The following is a 20,592-nucleotide window of genomic DNA, read 5'->3' as shown; positions in this document are numbered from 1 at the left end:
TTTTCCTTTGTGGCAGACTGCTAGTGTTGTCAGGGTGAAGTGCACAAATGAGGATGTAGTAGCATAGTCATTGAATAATAACCATGCTGCTCTGTGTGTGGCAGACCAATGCCAGAGATCCCAACTTTTGGAGATTTATTTTGTTTTTTATGCCAAATTTAGAAGCTTTTGTTTTATACCTAGAGTATGAATCATCTGTTATGGCCAAAATGTTTCTTGCAAGTGAAATTAAGGTATGTTTACAGGAATGTGAATCGGTGATTGAACTATTTTGACTTTTGATCTTGGACAAGGAGTTAGTTTGAAAAAAATGGGGCGATCTGAGTGAAGAACAAAATACTATTTTGTAACAATTGTGATGGTACAAGCGATAGTTAAGAGTGCAAAGCCATTCTAAAGTGGTATGTGGCCATCTATATCATACAGACGCAAAAACTAGGCTTTCAATGTTAGAATGTAGTGGCAACATCAGCTTGTTTTGAATTATGGACTGGGAGAATGATTCAAAGGCCCTTGGCTTAGTATATAGTAATAGCGCAAGAAACTAGGGAATGGTCCGATTGTGTGTTGGAATGGGGTATTTTATCAGTACTGTATTAATGCATCTGTACCCAGCTGGAAACAGTTTTGCTCACAAATTTGAAGTAGCGAAAGCATCATGAGAGAGACGAGAAATCTGCAAAGTGTTTTTGTTTTGTTGGGGAAGCGGTTGGCGAGAGAAAATGCAGAAATAAATGCAAAGTTGATTGGAGGTGGAGGGTGAAAGTGTCTAATAGAGCCATGCCCCTTTGAAATAAGCAATTTGTGTTGCTTGCAATCTGTGAGCAACATTTCTGTCAACGGTTTGTTGACGGACGTAGAGAAAGGTTAGTGAACGTTTTGAGTAACTCGCACCGCGCTTGCTTAGCGGGAGCATTAGGACCCGGAGGACATCTCCCTGTCCCTTCTGGTGCGATGAGTTGGAAAAGGACGGAAAAGAATTGAGGACGCATTAACGTGCGGGCTGTGAATTAAAAAATAGTCGGGTTGGGATATTATTTGCAACTCCGAAAGGATTGAAAACAACACTGAAGCAAGCCAGTGAGGATTACCGGGTGGAATATGAAATGGACATCGTTGTTTTGTAGCCTGGGCGGATGCGGAGTGGATTCATAGCAGGAGAAGGGAGCGAAAGCACGGGATTAAAAAGGTTACTAAATCAGCATCTCAGTCAATCTTTGGGCAGCTCTGATTTCATTAATGTTCACAGGCGTCTGGGCTGCATTTTTTTTTGCTGTCTCCGGTTCTTGTTGCTGCAGTGCACAATTTTAAATTCAGCACATACCTGATGCTTTAAAAATCTTTTTATATCTATCCGATCTACTGAAAAAAAAGCTCCGCCAATGTTAAAACGTTTACAGCGGTGTTTGTCTTGTTGTGGATGACCCTGTGCTGTGCACAGGGCGGCACGTCAGTGTTTGTGTGCAAGCCTCGCTTTTTTTTTTGCAAACGTACATTTGTAAAATCTGTAAGGGACAGGCTATTCTGTTGTTCCCTGTGGCGATTGCCGTTTATTATATGCTTCCAGTTCATTGAAACTAGGGATTTGTGAGCAGGGATTTTAAATTTTCTCCTCTTTCGTTGACTTTATTAAATAGCTTCTCTTTTGTGGGCTTCGTTACTACAGTTTTGTCCCATTCAGTGGCTCGAAATGATGTTCCCTTACATAATGGAAAAAAAGCGTTTTACGCTGACCTGATGGAGGCTTATTTGGGCTAGTGCAATGTTTAACGCCTCCTAACTTTACAGTACACGGCTGATAACAATAGGCCACGGATTGTATTAGTTAATGGAGGATGTGCAACCCACTCGGGATTAAAATAACTAAAGATAGCGATCACTTTGTAGCTTTTCTCAGTTTAATTTTTATGGTTCAATTGAATGCTTTTCAAATTGCAAGTTATTTATTGATAAACGTGGAAAAACATTATTTTACCACACAAAGCGAATGAAGTAATATCAAACTCTCATGTCTCAGGTTGTTTCCAAGTTATCTATTTCTCTTGCAGGTTTCTTCATTGTGCAATTTTGCCGCAGTTCAGAAAGTTGGGCTCAATATTTACTGTATACTCAACTGAGATGTTTAAACTTCAGTTGTTCCTTGTTCTGATGGATCAGGTCAATGCTTACACATCCTATGGGACGTTGTGAAGTTGAACAGGCATTTCACCTTGTGTTCAAGACAGTATTTTCCTCTTAGCTAAACGAATGATTGAAAATTCTTGGCTATGGGACCTGGTGATAAATTTACAAGATTAAAAAAAAACAATTGATTGTCTCAATGCATTTTGTGTGATTTAAGTAAATGCTCCAAGAAAACAGAGTCTTAAATATGCAAAATTTAAATTTGTCACTGAGTTCTCTGCAATATATGGACAGCTTGTTGTTTCCCACTAAATTCAAAACTATGCCTCTGATTTTGCTTCCTACAATAATATGAGGAATTTTAAAACAAACTAGGTGGCATCTAATCAATGACTCTTGAGTTGTCTTGGTTTTGTGCAGTTATTTTCAATATTGTTGACTTGCTGGCCAACTTGTTGGTTTTGACCCTTTGTGCACAGGTTTTTCGGTTTAATTGTGGCTTTGAATATTGACAGCTATGCAGCATAAAATATAACTACACACAGGTCTGTTTGATCATTAAGTATATATTAATGTTAGCATTTCAGACAGTATTTTTTCTAAAGTAGATTTTTGTTTGTCTGCATTCTGTTGTCCTACACCAATATAGTACTGCAAGGAGCCAGTGCACATTAGTAAAGTGCATTCTAGTACCTAACTTTTGAGTTCATAAAAAATTCATTGCTGCCTTATGGTTTGCATCACAAATTTCTCCCCCTTATTTTGAGACCAATTATTTCTTCTCACTTGGATCTTCTCAGATGTCGGAGATGGAAAAGTCTAACACCCTAATAATTTGTACTCCCAGGGATGCATTGTACCCAAGTAGTATGAAAAACCCAATTTTATTTTCTTTGGTTTAAGTAGACAATTTTACCAGAATTCCAGAACCTTCCGTACTTTATGCATTTTTGTTTTGTATGTTTTTTTTCTTTGCATCTATTCAATATATTGCATTGGCAGGTGGTTGAACAGATTTCAGTAGTCAGAAAAGATCTCAAAACTGAGTACAGGTGATCAACCAAAATGTTCCTCCAGATTTAGGAGTGATATGCACTTCTGTTTGCAACATTAGTGCCACAGTGGAGAATGTTGGTAGGTAGTAATTCTTTGGAAGATATTTAATTTTACCACAAGTGTTCAACAAAGTGTATCTTGCTTTCTTTTGGTTAAAGTATTTAAAATTCAGTTTTAAGGCCTTGGAAATAGTTGGCATAGCTGAGTATTTAAGTCACCAAATTGAGTTTTTAAAAAAAATACAATTAAATATATTTTCTCATGCTGCATGGAACTTATACGTTTAACAATGGAATAAGTTTTTTTTGTCTTAGACAGTAAACAATGTTTTTGTATAAGTCCTTCCCTATTTAATATATTTGTATCATTTGACCTTTCCCATGTTTTGCATACCCCTTACAACTGTATTTTCCTGTGGATTTGTAGTACTGCATTTGTGAATGCTGTAGTTGAATGCTCCAAACTGGACAGAACTTGCTTTATAATTTTAGTGGGACAGATGGATTGAAGTAACTTTTGTTTCATTTCTTGAAGGTATATGTTAGCATTCTCAAAACCTTTAATGATTACTTGACACTTAAGTGAAGACAACTGTAGATCCCTTTAGTCAAAAACAAGGGTAGCTATATTGGGTAACAAAGGGATGGCAGAATGACTAAATGTGTACTTTGATTCGTCCTTCACAAACGACGATACAAATCATGTCCCAAATGTTTTGGGTAACTCTAGGTCTAGTGAGAGGGTTGAGCTGATGGAAATTTATATTGGGGAAATTGATGGGTTTAAGGGCTGAAAACTCCACAGGATCCAGGACAGGCATGGCCTAGTGGTATTATTGCTAAACTAATAATCCACAGGCCCTAGAAATGTTCTGAGGACTTAGGTTTGAATCTTGCTATGGCAGATCTCAATAAAAATTTGGAATGAAGTGTCTAATAGTTGTCATTCACTGGGGAAAAGAAACATCTGTGTACAATCATCCTTTAGGAAACCTGCTCTGGACTCGACAGGACAACCATGTGGTGGATTCTCAGTGGTGCTGGAAGACCACAGCAGTTCAGGCAGCATCCAATGAGCAGTGAATGTGACGAGGTGGCCGAGAGGATAAGGCGATGGACTGCTAATTCATTGTGCTCTGCACGTGTGGGTTCTAATCCTACTCTCGTTGTTGGTATCACCGGTTTTCAATGTTGATTTCGCTGCTCGCTGGATGCAGATTCAAACCAGTATAAATGCCAGAGGAATCAGCACAGAAGTGCTTCGCAGGAGGCTCCCAAGCACTGAAGATGTCACCTAGAAAGGGGACGAAACGTTAGCAAGAAAAATTCCCAGCTCGGCGAACAGAACCACAACAACCATACACTCGACTCTGATTCCTGGGATGTCAGTACTGAAGTATGATGGGCAGCAGTGGTTACCTCTGTTCATTGGAACTTAGACAAACTGTGGAGGATCTCATAAGAAAACCTATAAAATTCTGACAGGTCTATAAAGGGTAAATACAGGGAGGATATTCCTGTTGACTGGGGAGTCTAGAGTCAAGGGTCACGGGGGTGGGACTGAGGTGAGAAATTTCTTCAGCCAGAGTATGGTGAACCTGTGTAGTTCGCTGCCACAGAAAGCAGTTCAAGGTGAAGGTCGAAGCACTGTCATTGAATTATTGGTCCACACTGACCTTGTACCCAAACTAAGCTAGTCCCACCTGTCTGTGTTTGGCCCATATCCCTCCAAACTGTTCCAATTCATGAATTTATCCAATATCTTTTAAATGTTTTACCTGTTCCTGTGTCACTGCTATTTCTGGCAGTTCATTCCACACATGAACAAAGTTCTTTTTAAATCTTTCTCCTCACCTTAAATATGACTTTAGTTTTGAACTTCCTTCCCCCTAGGGAAAAGACCCTTGTCATATACCTCAGCAATGTTCCTCATGATTTTTATAAACCTTAATAAGGTAACCCCCTCAACCACCTCTGCTCCAGTGAAAAAGAACATTACCTGGGTCTCTGGGTTAATAGTCTATTGAAAATGCCAGTAGGCCATTGCCTCCCATTTAACTCACTCAGTACACACTCAATACACATACAAAATGACACAACCATTTCTGGTAGGAGCCCTGCAATTTCCTCAACTTCCCACAAAGTCCAGGGATTTCATTTGGTTTGGGTTCTGGAGATTTATCTACCTATGTTTGTTGTGGTTCTGTTCGCCGAGCTGGAAGTTTTTGTTGCAAACGTTTCATCCCCTGGCTAGGAGACATCATCAGTGCTGTGGAGCCTCCTGCGAAGCGCTGCTTTGATGTTTCTTCCGGTATTTATAGTGGTCTGTCCTTGCCGCTTCCGGGTGTCAGTTTCAGCTGTCCGCTGTAGTGGTTGGTATATTGGGTCCAGGTCGATGTGTTTGTTGATGGAGTTTGTGGATGAATGCCATGCCTCTAGGAATTCCCTGGCTGTTCTGTCTGGCTTGCCCTATGATAGTGGTGTTTTCCCAGTCGAATTCATGTTGCTTGTTGTCTGAGTGTGTGGCTACTAGGGATAGCTGGTCGTGTCGTTTCGTGGCTAGTTGATGTTCATGTATGCAGATTGTTAGCTGTCTTCCTGTTTGTCCTATATAGTGTTTTGTGCAGTCCTTGCATGGTATTTTGTAAACTACATTAGTTTTGCACAACTTTATCAACAGATGCCTAAGAGATAGACCACGGAACGAGGACATGCCACAACCAAAAGGACTAGCCACACTACCATACATCAGGAGCGTTTCAGAACTGACAGCCAGACTACTGTGACCCTTAGGACTCATAACGGCACACAAACCAACAGCCACGCTCAGACAACAACTTACTAGAACAAAGGAGCCAATACCCAACATGAGCAAAACTAATGTAGTTTACAAAATACCATGCAAGGACTGCACAAAACACTATATAGGACAAACAGGAAGACAGCTAACAATCCGCATACATGAACATCAACTAGCCACGAAACGACACGACCAGCTATCCCTAGTAGCCACACACTCCGACAACAAGCAACATGAATTCGACTGGGAAAACACCACTATCATAGGGCAAGCCAGACAGAGAACAGCCAGGGAATTCCTAGAGGCATGGCATTCATCCACAAACGCCATCAACAAACACATCGACCTGGACCCAATATACCAACCACTACAGCGGACAGCTGAAACTGACACCCGGAAGCGGCAAGGACAGACCACTATAAATACCGGAAGAAACATCAAAGAAGCACTTCGCAGGAGGCTCCAGAGCACTGATGATGTCTCCTAGCCAGGGGACGATACGTTTGCAACAAAAACTTCTAGCTCGGCGAACAGAACCACAACAACGAGCACCCGAGCTACAAATCTTCGCACAAATCTATGTTTTCTAAGACCTCCAACCTTCCTCCTCCTCTTATTATGTTTTCAGTACATCAATATTCATTTCCCGGAGTTCTCTATCTTTTATTTTTACTGTTGAAAAAAACTGACACAAGGTATTCATTTAAGTTCTCTCCCATTTCATGAGGTTCAATCCAAAGACATCTTGTTGATCCTTAAGGGTTCCTACTCATGCTCTAGTTGCTCTCTTGCTCTTAGTGTATTTGTAGAATCTTTTTGGGTGATCTTTAACTTTCTTTGCCTTCCTGAATACCACCTTAAGAATGCCCCCACACTTTCAAGGAGGAGTGAGATATAGGTCTTAGGACTAAAGGGTTTATTTGGTATGAGGAGGAAGTGGAAACAGGGTACTAAGCTTCACAATCAGCAGCAATCGTATTGAACGACTGAGCAGTCTCAAAGATCTGAATGACCACAAGCTGTTTTCTATGTTTGACAGTTTATAACACTTGGTGATTTTTATAGGGAATGCTGTTTTCAATGGATAATTATTTTTAGCTAAAGGTCATAGTCTTTTTCAGAGCATGTTGCAGAAAGTATATATACAAGGAGGAGTCACCTTTTTAAATCTACCTTTCTCAAGTCTTTTGCTTCAAATTTTTTAATGCTGCCTCTTCCAATTTGAAGCGACCGTTCCATTTTAAAACATTTTTTGCTTCATGGTTGATAACATGTACTTTTACCTTTTGTATGTCACCTCATCAGTGAGGCTCCTAAATTGTGCTGCTAGATTTGGAGCTATTGCTTCTGTGCCCTGACGTCAAAGATTTATGCTTGATTTAAACAGTTTGTTTGCTCAGGTACCTTGATTCAAAATTTGTTTTCCATCCTTTTTTAAATTTGTTTCTTTACAAGTATAGGTATTAATGTCAATATTCTGATGAGCTTTGATATATATGACTGTTGATATGTTTATCAAGTCTACAAAACTTGTGCTGCTTCAGAAAAAGAAAATTGAGACCTGAGCACTAATAAAGATGAATATTGTAAGACAAAATATATTTTTGAGAGAGCTTTTCATCTTGAATTGATCAGGTCAATTTGCCAAAATTACCAGGGTAAAGACAAATTTTGGTATGAAAGAAGAGAGCTGTCCGAAGCATCACCCTGGCAATGCATCTTTTCTCTCTCTCTCTCTCTCTCTCTCTCTCTCTCTCTCTCTCTCTCTCTCTCTCTCTCTCTCTCTCTCTCTCTCTCTCTCTCTCTCTCTCTCTCTCTCTCTCTCTCTCTCTCTCTCTCTCTCTCTCTCTCTCTTTCTCTCTCTCTCTCTCTCTCTCTCTCTCTCTCTCTCTCTTTCTCTCTCTCTCTCTCTCTCTCTCTCTCTCTCTCTCTCTCTCTCTCTCTCTCTCTCTCTCTTTCTCTCTCTTTCTCTCTCTCTCTCTCTCTCTCTCTCTCTCTCTCTCTCTCTCTCTCTCTCTCTCTGTCTCTGTCTCTGTCTGTCTCTTGTGTGTGCATGCCCTTTCCTCTTTCCCCCCCACATACGCACACCTGTGCCATTTTTTCAAGCGACACGTTCCATATCAGAATTTGTTGTGTGAGACCAATAAGTCTTGTCTTCCTCCCTGATTTATTTAATAATGCGCTTGATTCCATGTCCTCTGATTACTGCCCATTCCATTATTGGAAACGGAAACAGGAGATAGTTTTTCAGTATTAAACGATGATGCTGTGTTTCTCTAGTTAACCTTTTGGATCAATTCATGTTTTCTAGTAACTATATGTAAGTGAGCATCCAAATCTCTGGTACTCTTCTCACAAATCTGAACGATAACTGATGGCAAGCTGAGCAATTTGTATTTTTTATTGGTTTTTGGGAATTGAGCATTATACTTTACTTTCCAAGAAAAGCCCTTGATGTAATGTCATTAAACTTTAACTGTTTACTGATTTTGCTACTCAAATTGTGGCTTTGTTAACTTGTCATTCTGAAGTTAATTAACTAAATTGCAACTGTTATTTCTTCTTCCTTTTTGATTTTAATTGTAGTTCTGCTATAACGTCAGTTGGGGTTTAGGAGCAGCTACCAGAGGTTTTTGTTCATTTCAGAGTTTGATGTGCTAAATGGGATGTTGATGACAAGTGGATTTGAAACAAGGGAAACAGTGTAGAATATGCATATTGTTATTTGTTACTTGCTACGACTCATTCAAACCAGTAAAAGTGCAGGAAAAATAGTGCACACAAAGGCTTCAAGGGTTTTTAAAAAGACATGCTGAGCAAGTGGCAGACAGCAACACAGGTTGAAGTTTATCTACTTTAAGAACAGTGATCCAAAGTATTTTTTTTCAAACGGTGAGAGATTGGGAAGAGGTTGTGTCCAAAGGCCCACAGGTATCATAGTCATACAGATGTACAGCATGGAAACAGACCCTTTGGTCCAACCTGTCCATGCCGACCAGATGTCCCAACCCAATCTAGTCCCACCTGCCAGCACCTGACCCATATCCCTCCAAACCCTTCCTATTCATATACCTATCCAAATGCCTCTTAAATGTTGCAATTGTACCAGCCTCCACCACTTCCTCTGGCAGCTCATTCCATACATGCACCACCCTCTGTGTGAAAAAGTTGCCCCTTAGGTCAGATATAATCTGCAGTAGCCCTTAAACTCTCTTTAAACTCCCACATCTGACAAGAAGTACATATCACTGCAAAAGCCATTTTTGCTCCTTCACAATCTACAGACCCAGAAAATAACACCGTCTTATTCCTCTACAAACACTGCCCCAGGTTAAATTAATAGTTATGGCTTATATTTTAAGTTTAATAAAGAGACTTCTCTCCAAAAACATTAATCAAGAAAGAACCAACGGTACTCACTACAATGTTCTCCCTCTCCCTCTCCCTCTCTTTTCCCCCCCCCCCCCCCCAACCCCCCCACCATGTGCTTCCTTTGTCTGCTCTTCGCCCTTTTTAAAACTGCTGTTGTTTTGACATTTTTCCAAAGTTCCAAAACAATGCAACAGCATATAAAACAGTAATTGCTGCTCCTGGAATTTGAGGAAATCACCTCCAACACCAAAAATACCTCAAAAAAAAAGGAGCAGAAATTTTAACTTCCTCCATCTTGGATTACCCAGAATATCCTTGAACATAAGTTACTAAAAGCTAGCAAGGAGATCCAGCAAGCATGCAGCCGACCACTATCTACAAGGGAAAATCAGGAGTGTGACTGAATGCTCCCCACTTACTTGAATGGGTGCAGCTCTCTCAACACGAAGAGCTTGACATCATCCAGGGCAAAGAATCTTGCTTGGCTTCGCATCCACTTCCTCCTCCACTGATGCTCAGCAGCAATGTGATCTGCAAGATGTACTGCAGAAATTCACTGAACATCCTTAGCACCTTTCAAACCCACGGCTACTTCCATGTAGAAGGACATGGGTAGCGGTTACCCAGGAACACTGCTATCTGCAACTTTCCCTTTTTAAGTCACTTGCATTCCTGGCTTCGAAATACATTGCCATTCTTTCAGTGTTGCGAGGTCAAAATCCTGAATTCCCCCTCCATGGACATTGTGGGTCTACCTGCAGCACATGCTTTGCAGCAGTTTGAGAAGGCAACTCACCATCACCTTCTTGAGGGCAGCTAGAGTAGACAATAAATGCTGACCAGCCATTGATGTCTACATCTTAGAAGTGAATTAATAAACTTTACCTACAGAATTGTTTTTTATGTTAGCCTTTATCAGAAGATTTGAGTGCAGTAGCAAAGAACTCTTCTTCAATCGTAAAGAATACTGGTTTGACAGTATTATATGTAGTTCTGCTTCCCTTCTGTAAGGAAGGACATACTTGCCATAGAGGGAGTGCAGAAAGGTTCATCAGACTGATTGAATGCTTGAATGGTGGGATTGTCCTATGAGGAGAGAGTGAGCCTATCTTCTCTGGTGTTTAGAAGAATGAGAGAAGATAGGAAACAAAGTTCAAAATTATGAAAGGTTAGTAGAAACGGGATGTCGCCCCTTGCTGTTTGGTCTCAACTTTTATTCTTAGACTGTGTTTATTAGGATTCTGATCAGGTGGGAGTTCTTTCCTCAGTGTGAACTTTTGGGATTCTCTATCCCAGAGGGTGGTGAAAACTTTAACATTTTAAGTTCAAAATGAAGAGCAGGAGATTTATAATTACTAATGAGATCCAAGGGTCTGGAAATTTCTTGATTTTAGTCCAGAGCAGACGTTCTCAACATGTCCTCGTTCTTTAGATACCAAGTGTGTATAATTTTATAGATCTAATACTTTACTCACTACAGACTAGTGATATTTCCAAATGCGCTTTTTAAAAATATATTTTGAGGGACAGGGCAAATAAACAAGTGAAGTTAATGCTTTGAATTTGAACTCTTTTTTTCTATAAGAGTTAGTGGCAAAGATTTTATTGCAATGTTTCTTTGCCAGTGAAGATGTGACTGTTTATTGATTTAAGGCCTGATTTAGTAGTGATGCGATAGAAAATAAATGATTGCACTGAGATTTAATATTTTCATTTGAAAGGGGGGTATATCGCAGTTTGCTGTTAAACTTATTTCTAAAATGCAGAATCAAGTCAGAGTTTAAGAAGCTTCGACTCTGCCCAGCAGTCTATCTGCATAAAATTGTGGTTGAACATATTTATTTGAGTAAAAGCATGCTGTAGTAGTACTGGTTCTATGCAGGTCTAATAGGGTGAATACTGAGGAATGTCATTATTAACCACCCACTGTGATGTCTTATGGACTTGTGGGTAGAACAGTTTTTGGGATTGCAGAGGAATAAGACCACAGATCTAGTGGTCTGAAAGCCTCTAGCAATGTCCATTATATCTATGTTGTAAGTTGTTGCTAACTTGTAATAAAACATTTTTAATCAGAAGAGACCATTTGAGTTAGTCTGGAATTGATTTTCCTCTATTACACTAGATCAAACAGGCTCTATAGTTTCCTATGCTTGAGGAGATTGGCAGCGGCCTTAAAGTGGCATATCAATACGATGATAGTGGTGGCTTTTTTGACCCTTCATCTATTGGAAAAAACATTCTCCTCATGTACTGTAAGCCTTTCAGGATGCTGAGCACCTTTACCAAATCTTGTGGCCTTTTCTGTTCTTGAAAATAACTCAACTTCAACAGTCTATTAGTCTCAAAGATTATTTGCATTGTTATCTTGTTTTCTCTCTCTCCAGAGTCATTTTGTCTTTGCTAAATTGTGGTGTCTTGACTTGGACAGAATGTTGCAGCTGGAAATGACCTAGTGTCTTGTATAAGCTTATGTTTGGAGAATGTTCCAATATATTACTTACTTGGGATGTAATTGTGACATGATGTTCAGCTGCTGCAGTTCTTCTCCCTCCTTCATGACACAGACTTTTATTGGAAATACTGAAATGCACTTAGTGCTTAATGTTTATGCTGTCTGTAAAAATATGAATTGTATGTGCATTCTTGGTGTTGACTTAATGGCTATTTCTCCTGAATTGAGATCTTTTTGAATCCATGAAATGGAATGTTAGACAAAAGACAGCTGCATCTTGAATTTCTATGAAAAGTTCCGATCTAAAATGCTATTTTTCTCAATTTCTGAAATTAAAATCACTCCCTCTTGTGGAAGAGATACTATTTCACGAAGTGTGTGTAGTTCTAAAAGACGTGCATTCAGACTTGCATGTTCCTGCTGCCACAGGAAGTTGAGGGTGTCCAATAACCAAGCAGAGGCACAGTTGCCATGGAGATTAAGGTAAGACACCCCCACCACCTTAAAAAGGATAGCTGTATTTCTGTTCATGTGCATGAAGCATTAGCCTCTGCGCACTTTCCCATGTCATCTGTTGAAACTTGAGTATATGTCTGTCAAATCAAGGTCGTTTATTCAGTTGCTGACGTGGTACCACAACTTTAGTCAGCAAGGTTTTTCCCTTAGTAATTTTTTTCAAAATTGTGATGTGTTAACTGAACATGTGGGCAATACTACATTGAAGAATTCAGTTCATTTTCTCCAACTGATATTTAACAGAATTGTTGCAGAAAGTAAACTGAACTAAATGTGAAGTTTATTGCAAGACTATGAACAGAATTCCATTTTAGGCAGCTGTCTAGGCTGTGTGTAACGGTCTGCCCTCCGCATATGAATATGCTGCAGCTAGATGCCCCAAAAGCAAAGGTTCTAATTGCTTAATTCTAACCATTCTGAAACCTAAAGCTTCGCTTTCTTGGGAGGAAATTATTTATATTTTGGCTTTGTTTACTTGTCAATTGGTTGAATGATGATTAGCTGCACATACACAGCATATATTCAAACTAAAATTTAACTGAACAGAACTTTTTAAAATAGAAAAAAATGTTAGAACTATTTTGTTCAGTGTAGTGAAATAACTTAAATTGCCTACTGCAGTATTCAAATTTGAAAAGCTTTTAATCATTAAAAGAATACACAAATAAAATAAAGTCTTACAGCAACATGTGTAAGTTCAAGGATTTCCTGTTGGTGGAAGTTTTTTTTAATCTGAGGGAAGGACCGTTGGCAGGAAATGTGTCAGTCGCTTGTTTTCTTGAACTGAAGGAAGTGAAAAGGATTCGCTGACTTGCTGACTATGTATGCAGTTCCCTTCTATTTTCAGTGTTTTTAAAAGAGAGAGGGCTTTTCCACTGCTGTACAACACTAATCAATGGCTTTGGTCTTCACATCTGAACCTGGTGTTTGGGCAAATTACACTTAGAAAGTGATGCCGTGCTCTTGAAAGGTATTGAATTCTCAATGTTTCAGTATCTTCAAACTGAAAGTATGGTGAACTGTGGATTTGTCAAAGGTCTGTGTTTGTATTGGTATTTGACATTCTGAAGCTGTAGAAGTGTATGTAAATTGATGTGGGTTTTCATACTTGGCTGTTAGTAATTGGGAAAATGTTTACTTCACTGTCTCCAATTCAAAGCTGTTATTCTCAGTAGTCTGCATAGCAGCCATATGTTGAAGGGGCTGCCTGAGTAGTACAGTGCTTAAAGCAACTAAATTGTTTTTTCTTTCTACAGACTTCACAGTTGAGGATTTTCTTATTTTAAAAAAAAATTGGTGTATAAGACTGAGGATGAAGTAATCAATACTGTGGATTATTTTTCTGTTTCTTCAGATAAATCGCCCAGTTTCTTAAATTTTTTTTCAAAATGTTTGGGGATAAAGACTACAAGCTGAAACAAAGTCTATGGATGCTGAAAAATGGAAATTAAATACTAGAAATATTTAGCAATTCTAGTTAGTATCTGTGGTGGGGAAAAGAAGTTGATATTAAATTGACCTTTTATCGGAACGGAGTATAGCAAGAAATGCTTAAATTGAGAGTGTTAAAAACTAAAAGGAAAGGCATCTGAGAGTAGGGTGTAAAGTCAAATGGGAGTAGATTTTCTTTTTCATCTTTTTTGAGATGTAGGTGTTCCTGACAAGGCCAATATTTCATCCCTGATTACTCTTGAACTAAGATACTTCTGAGAGCACATTGTTAGTGGGGGCATTTGTGAAGAAAACCAAGAATTAGCGAATTATATGGATTCACAATTTATGCTGGTTTCACGATCACTAATGTGACTAGTTTTCAATTCCAGATTATTAATAAGCTTCAATTTCCATCAGCTTCTGTACTGGGATTTGAACATGTAGCCCCAGAGCATTCTGAGTCTTGCAATCTTATACACCACAACCACCTGATAAAGGAGCAGTACTTTGAAAGCTGCTGCTTCCAAATAAAACTGTTGGACTATAACCTGGTGTTAGTGATTTTTAACTTTGTACTCTCCAGTCCAACACCAGCATCTCCAAGTCAAGGTTAAAGCCAAAAGTCTAAAAATTGGAAGCAAGTCAGTGAACTTTTTCAGTTGAGGATGAGACTAGGAAACTGCATTAGTGCAATCATCAGTATATAATAGGGGAGAAAAAAAGAGGGTAAGGTTTGAATAAAGAATGTTCACTTATTCTACTAAAAGGCAGACTCAACTCCATCACCATCGCCATCACCATCACCATCACCGAGTCTGTGGGTGGCTGTGCAGACTGTGGCATCACAGGCTCCGTTACACTTTAGGCAGAAGTTAAGTGTGGGAAGGGGTGTTGTGACAGTGTGCTCCTTACATTTGTTTTAACTTCTGCTTTTACTTGATGGCATGTCTCTGAATGCTTGATTCCTCTGCAGTGTCCCTCTTCCTCCTCCCCTGAAGGGTCTTGGGCCAGTGTTTCCCAGATGTCCATTGGGAATGCTGCACTTTGCCATTGAGGTCTTGGGGGTATCTCTGGTCACCTGAGGCTCACCTGCCTGTTTGAAGCTGGGAATAGAGCAATCCGCTTGAGTCGTCCTGGGTCTGCCATTGCAGCCGATTGGCTACAATGGACTGAGCACATCAAGGGTGGCCACTGCCTTGATGCTAGGGATGTTGGCGTGGTCGAGGGCACAGATATTGATGTATCTTTCTTCCCAGCAGGAGCTTGCACAAGTAGCGTTGATTGTACCGCTCCAGCAGCTTGATATATCTGCTGGAGACAGCCCATGTAGGGTGTGAACCAACACAGATCTGTAAATCATGCTCATGATGTCAGATCTGATGTCCTCAAATACCCTTTTCCTCAGGTGACCAAAGGCTGTGCGAGCATACTGGAGACAGTATTGGATCTCTTCAATAACTGGCTGACAGGGCACCCCTGAGGTATGAGAAGATGTTCCACATATTTCACTGAAAGGCAGGCTTTACGAGGATGTATGTGGGTACCTATAGCAACCCCTTTTGTTTGATTTTATTTATTTTCATGTGTACTGAAGTACAGTGAAAAGCTTTGTTTATGAGCAATACAGGCAGATCACAGTAAGCAATGATGTATAGTGCAAAACATTTAGACAGGCATACAAGTTACATTGCACATGTTGTACAAGAGAGAGCAATGTTAGTATGATCAGCATTATTCAAGGCAAGACTGTCTATTCAGTAGTTTTATAATGGTTGGAAAGAAGCTGTCCTTGAACCTACTGATGCGTGTGTTCAGGCTTCTGTATCTTCCTCATGGAAGAGGTTGAAGGTGCGTTTTTGATGGCAGCCTTTCTGCGGCAGTGAGCCTTGTTAATGGAGTCCATAGATGAAAAGTTGGTCCCTGTGATGGCTTGGGCTGTGCACAACATCCTCTGTGTAGTTTCCTCCGATCCTGGGTAGAGAAGTTTCCATTTTAGATTAGATTAGATTACTTAGTGTGGAAACAGGCTCTTCGGCCCAACAAGTCCACACCGACCCGCCGAAGTGCAATCCACCCATACCCCTACATTTACCCCTTACCTAACACTACGGGCAATTTAGCATGGCCAATTCACCTGACCCGCACATCTTTGGACTGTGGGAGGAAACCGGAGGAAACCCACGCAGACACGGGGAGAACGTGCAAACTCCACACAGTCAGTCGCCTGAGTTGGGAATTGAACCAGGGTCTCAGGCGCTGTGAGGCAGCAGTGCTAACCACTGTGCCACCGTGCCGCCCACGGTGTTATGCACCCAGGCTGTTATGCACCCAGACAGTATGTTTTCAGTTATGCATCTGTCGAAGTGGTGAGAGGGGATTCGAGATGATGGAGACCCAGTAGGTTTGGTTTTGCTTAGCTCTGCCCCAGACAAAGTGGGGCAGTCACACTCCCTTCACTGTTTAATTTGTTAAAAGTTTTTTCCTGACTCTTAGACCTATTTTGCACCGGTTCTGAACAGTTTGGTGCAGACTGAAAATGACGAAGGGGAGAGCACCACAGAGCTCACATCAGACAGGGATCTCTTCCTCCTCTTTTCCCCCCCTACCTTGTGGGAGACCAGGTAGCAAGGTTTGAATTTATGGAATACTGGGTTCTCACTTGGTGCGCTATGAGTGGGATTCTTCCTCCCGGGGGTTCACTTACTGACTGTTATAGACGATCATAGCCTCGTTTAAATGGTGCACCTGGAATGTTAAGGAGAGTCACTCACCAATCAAGAGAAAAAAGGTACTGTCAAGCCTTAGAAGAGAGAAGGTTGATGTAGCCCTATTAGAAGAGAGACACTTAATCGATAAGGAGCATTTGAACTTGCAACAGAGGATTTGGCTAGGAGTATTTCTCCTCTTTTTTTTTAAAACTCTTAAAGTAGAGGAATGACTATCCTCATCTGGCAAAACCTTCCATTTCAAATGTTAGGCCAAATTACTGATGAGTCTGGGTGATTCATAATACTTAAAGCTTTAAAACATGGAGAGGATTATGGGATTCTGAATGAATACCAGCCCCCCCCCCCCCCCATCAAGCAGAATAGGGAATATAGCCATTTCTGATCATGTGGCAGTGTATATGGTGTTGTGGTTCTGTTCGCCGAGCTGTGAATTTGTGTTGCAGATGTTTCGTCCCCTGTCTAGGTGACATCTTCAGTGCTTGGGAGCCTCCTGTGAAGCACTTCTGTTATGAGTCCTAGTGGACACCTTTGTAATCATTAAAAACACAGAAATAGAGAACACACACCAGATCATCAATGCCACGCTCTCAGGAATCCGATTCACTAGAGAGGAAGAAAAGGACAACCAACTCCCATTCCTAGACGTGATGGTACAGAGAACACCTAATGGAGAATTCACCGCAAAGTTATACAGGAAAGCCACACACACAGACCAAGTCCTGAACTACGAAAGCAACCATCCCAACACACACAAGAGAAGTTGCATCAATGCACTATTCAAAAGGGCCACAACACACTGCAGTACACCAGAACAGCAAAAAGAGGAAAAAGAACACATATACAATGTATTCGCCAAAAACGGATACCTGTGCAATTTCATCAACAGATTCCTAAGGGAAAGACAACGGAACGAGGACATGCCACAACCCAAAGGACTAGCCACACTACCATACATCAAGAGCATTTCCGAACTGACAGCCAGACTACTGCGACCACTAGGACTTAACAGCACACAAACCAACAGCCACTCTCGGACAACCACTCACCAGAAAGAAGGACCCGATACCCAGCATGAACAAAACCACTGTAGTGTACAAAATCCCATGCAAGGACTGCACAAAACACTGCATAGGACAAACAGGAAGACAGCTAACGAGCCACATCCATGAACACCAACTAACCACGAAACGACACAACCAGCTATCCTTAGTAGCCACGCATGCAGATGACAAGCAACATGAATTCGATTGGGACAACACTACTATTATAGGACTAGCCAAACAGAGAACAGCCAGGGAATTCCTAGAGGCATGGCACTCATCCACAGATTCAATCAATAAGCACGCGACCTGGATCCAATACACTGGCCACTGCAACGGACAGCTGGAACTGAGAACCGGAAGCGGCAAATTCAAACCACTACAAATGCCGGAGGAAAGATCACAGAAGTGCTTCACAGGAGGCTCCCAGGCAGTCAGGATGTCACCTTGACAGGGGACGAAATGTCTGCAACACAAATTCCCAAGCTCGGCGAACAGAACCACAACAACGAGCACTCGAACTACAAATCTTTTCACAAACTTTTGAAGTGTATATTGTGGTTAAGACTGGAGGTGGTGAGGTGGATTCCTGGCACTGGCGTAAGGGCCCTTTTCTCCTGAAAGATTAAGTTTATAATATTTTCTGCAAGAGTTTAAAAAAAACTTTTGGGATATAAACTCAGGTACAGCCAGCAACCCATCGATGATGTGGGAGACTGCCAAGACCTGCCTTACTCTGCAACACGAAAACGACAGGGGAGAACAGCAACGTCTGCTGGAGGCTTGCCTGAAGGCAGCTGAGTTAGCCTACTTTGGTAGGCTGTCCATAACGAAGTTATAGCGGATTACAACTCATGGCTACTTTTGAGTGTTGCACTTGCCCAAACAGCAAAGAGGGAAATTTTTTCTGTGAAACAGAGATTATTTGAGTACGGTGATAAGCCAGCTAGATATTTAGCGTACTTGGCCAAAAAGAAGAATGCTCCCCAATCTATTAAATCCATTAGAGAGAGTGCTGATACTCTGACTTGCAATGCCAAAAAGACTAATGCAGCAATTAGAAAGTTTTAGTTTGAGCTGTATCAGTCGGAGGGCTGTGAGGATAGAATGAGGAAGATGGAGGCCTTTATTTTAAGACCCTGGACCTTTTTGGATGTAACTTCAGACCAGGTGTCCTTTTTGAGTGTCCCTTGTACAATTCAGGAAGTACAGGTGGTCGTGAGGCTGCTCCAGAGTGGTAGAGCGCCTGGGCCAAATGAATTTCCAAATGAGTTTTATAAGGAGTTTATAGACAAGCTGGCCAGGCCACTCTTGGATACGTACAGTTATTCATTCGGTCAGAGTAGCTGCCCATCCTCTTTTTCAGAGAAGCAAATATCTCTCTTATCCTTAAGGGAAGGCCCCAGAAGAATGCATTTCATACAGGCCCATATCATTACTGAACATGGGTTTGAAAATCCTGCCAAAAATGCTGGCATTAAGGCTGAAGAGGGTATTGCCTTTTATTGTAAAGGAGGACCAGGTTGGTTTTATTAAGGGTCGTAGGTCTACCAACAATATTAGAGTATTAAATATAGGTCCAAATATGTCATCAAAGAGCGATACTGGGTTTGATAGTCTCCCTCGATGCAGGGAAAGCACTTGATCGGGTGGAGTAGTCATACCTCTTTTATGTCATGGAATGGTTTGGCCTTTGAGAGGTTTTTACCAAATGGCAGTGCTGTATAGTGACCCGAAGGCAGCGGTGCTCCCGAATGGTTTAAGGTCAGATTGTTTTAGTATTGGCAGAAGCTAATGTCAAGCGTGTCGTCTTTTGCCACGATTATTTACATTGATGATCGGGCTGCTGGTGGAAGCCATTCAATTAGATCCCTATATAACGGCCCCGGAGGTAGGATCAGGCAGGCATAAAATATCCTTTTTTTTTAAACCGATCCAATGACATCTATGCCCCACTTAATACAAGTGATAACTCTATTTGGTTTATTTTCAGGGTACAAAATTAACTTCATGAAATCAGAGGGCATGCCTGGGGGGCGGGGGCGGGGGGTGTCTCGCCAGTATGTCTAACTGGGGATGGAACCAGTTTCCCCTTTCGGTGGTCACAGGGAGGTTTTCTGTACTTCAGCATTTTTATTACCCCGGTTTTCGATCAATTATATGAAGCCAATTATATGCAGTTGCTAGAGAAAATTAGGTAGGACCTTTGGCGCTGGGAAGATTTTCAGGTATCTTGGGCAGGATAGCCCTGGTTAAGATGAATGTTCTTCCTTGCTTATTATATCCTATGGGAATGCTCCCCTTGATGCTGCCAAGGCAAACACTGCGCAGGCTTCACAGCTGGCTTGGATCTTTTATTTGGCATCATCAATGGTCTTTTATTAAGCTGGATAAATTGCAGCTTTCGTGAAGAAAGATTTGAGTGAGAGTGAATGGGGGAAATAGAGTCTAGATTTTCCCGACTTTAAGAAGTGCCAACTGAGTTCTTTATCCTGTGTGGCTGAATGGGCCTGTCAGGATCCGTGCTCAATTTGGCTAGACATTGAGACCTCCCAGACAAAATGCTCCTTCATTAACTTCTTGTTTATGGACAAGATGAGATCTGGTTATGGATCATTGTAAAAACTTGATTGTCCACCAATTTCAAGAGATGGTGTCCACCGCTTCTGACCAGCATTGTATGTATTTTTGTGAAGCTCTTCCCATTTCAGCTTCTCCTTGTAAACTGACATCTGATTTTCTGAAGTGGGGAATGGAGTAGTAGGTGTCTTTGTATAGCAGTGGTCCAGAAAGTTTGATCTTCTGGGGTAGAAGAGGTACTGGTGGTACTTTGGAAGCACCCTGTTGTGGTTGGCTTGGTTGAAGTCACCAGCCACAATAAGAGCCTCTGGGAATTTTTTTCTCAAGTGCTTGTAGTGATGTAAATTACATCCAAGGCATCCTTCACACCTGCGTAGGATGAAGCGAGTGGAGTTGAAGGCAAAGTTCTTCAATGTGAAAACCAATTGAGCTAGATTAAAGTTGTCGTGGACTTGTTGGGCTGAATGAATGTAATACTGGAATCATC

The 20,592-nt window shown here is 41.0% G+C and overlaps 1 protein-coding gene across 6 annotated transcripts in view; it reads left to right on the top strand.

The window, feature by feature from the left end:
* The window catches only part of foxn3 (forkhead box N3), a 459,373-nt gene that overhangs the window by 28,959 nt on the left and 409,822 nt on the right, over positions 1-20,592 (top strand). The window contains exon 1 of one of the 6 annotated variants that reach the window (XM_060829448.1): positions 991-1,189. The exons of 4 other annotated variants lie outside the window; for them this stretch is intronic. The gene's annotated coding sequence lies outside the window, so the exon portion shown is untranslated. Of the gene's footprint in view, positions 1-990; positions 1,190-13,150; positions 13,293-20,592 lie in introns of those variants that run through there. One more of the 6 variants, XM_060829449.1, reaches the window with a different exon arrangement.

This window comes from Hemiscyllium ocellatum, chromosome 8 (genome assembly GCF_020745735.1).
Source record: "Hemiscyllium ocellatum isolate sHemOce1 chromosome 8, sHemOce1.pat.X.cur, whole genome shotgun sequence".
NCBI classification, from domain to species: Eukaryota; Metazoa; Chordata; class Chondrichthyes; order Orectolobiformes; family Hemiscylliidae; genus Hemiscyllium; species Hemiscyllium ocellatum.
Note: the sequence above shows the minus strand (reverse complement) of the source record. Positions and strands in the feature narration are given on the sequence as shown.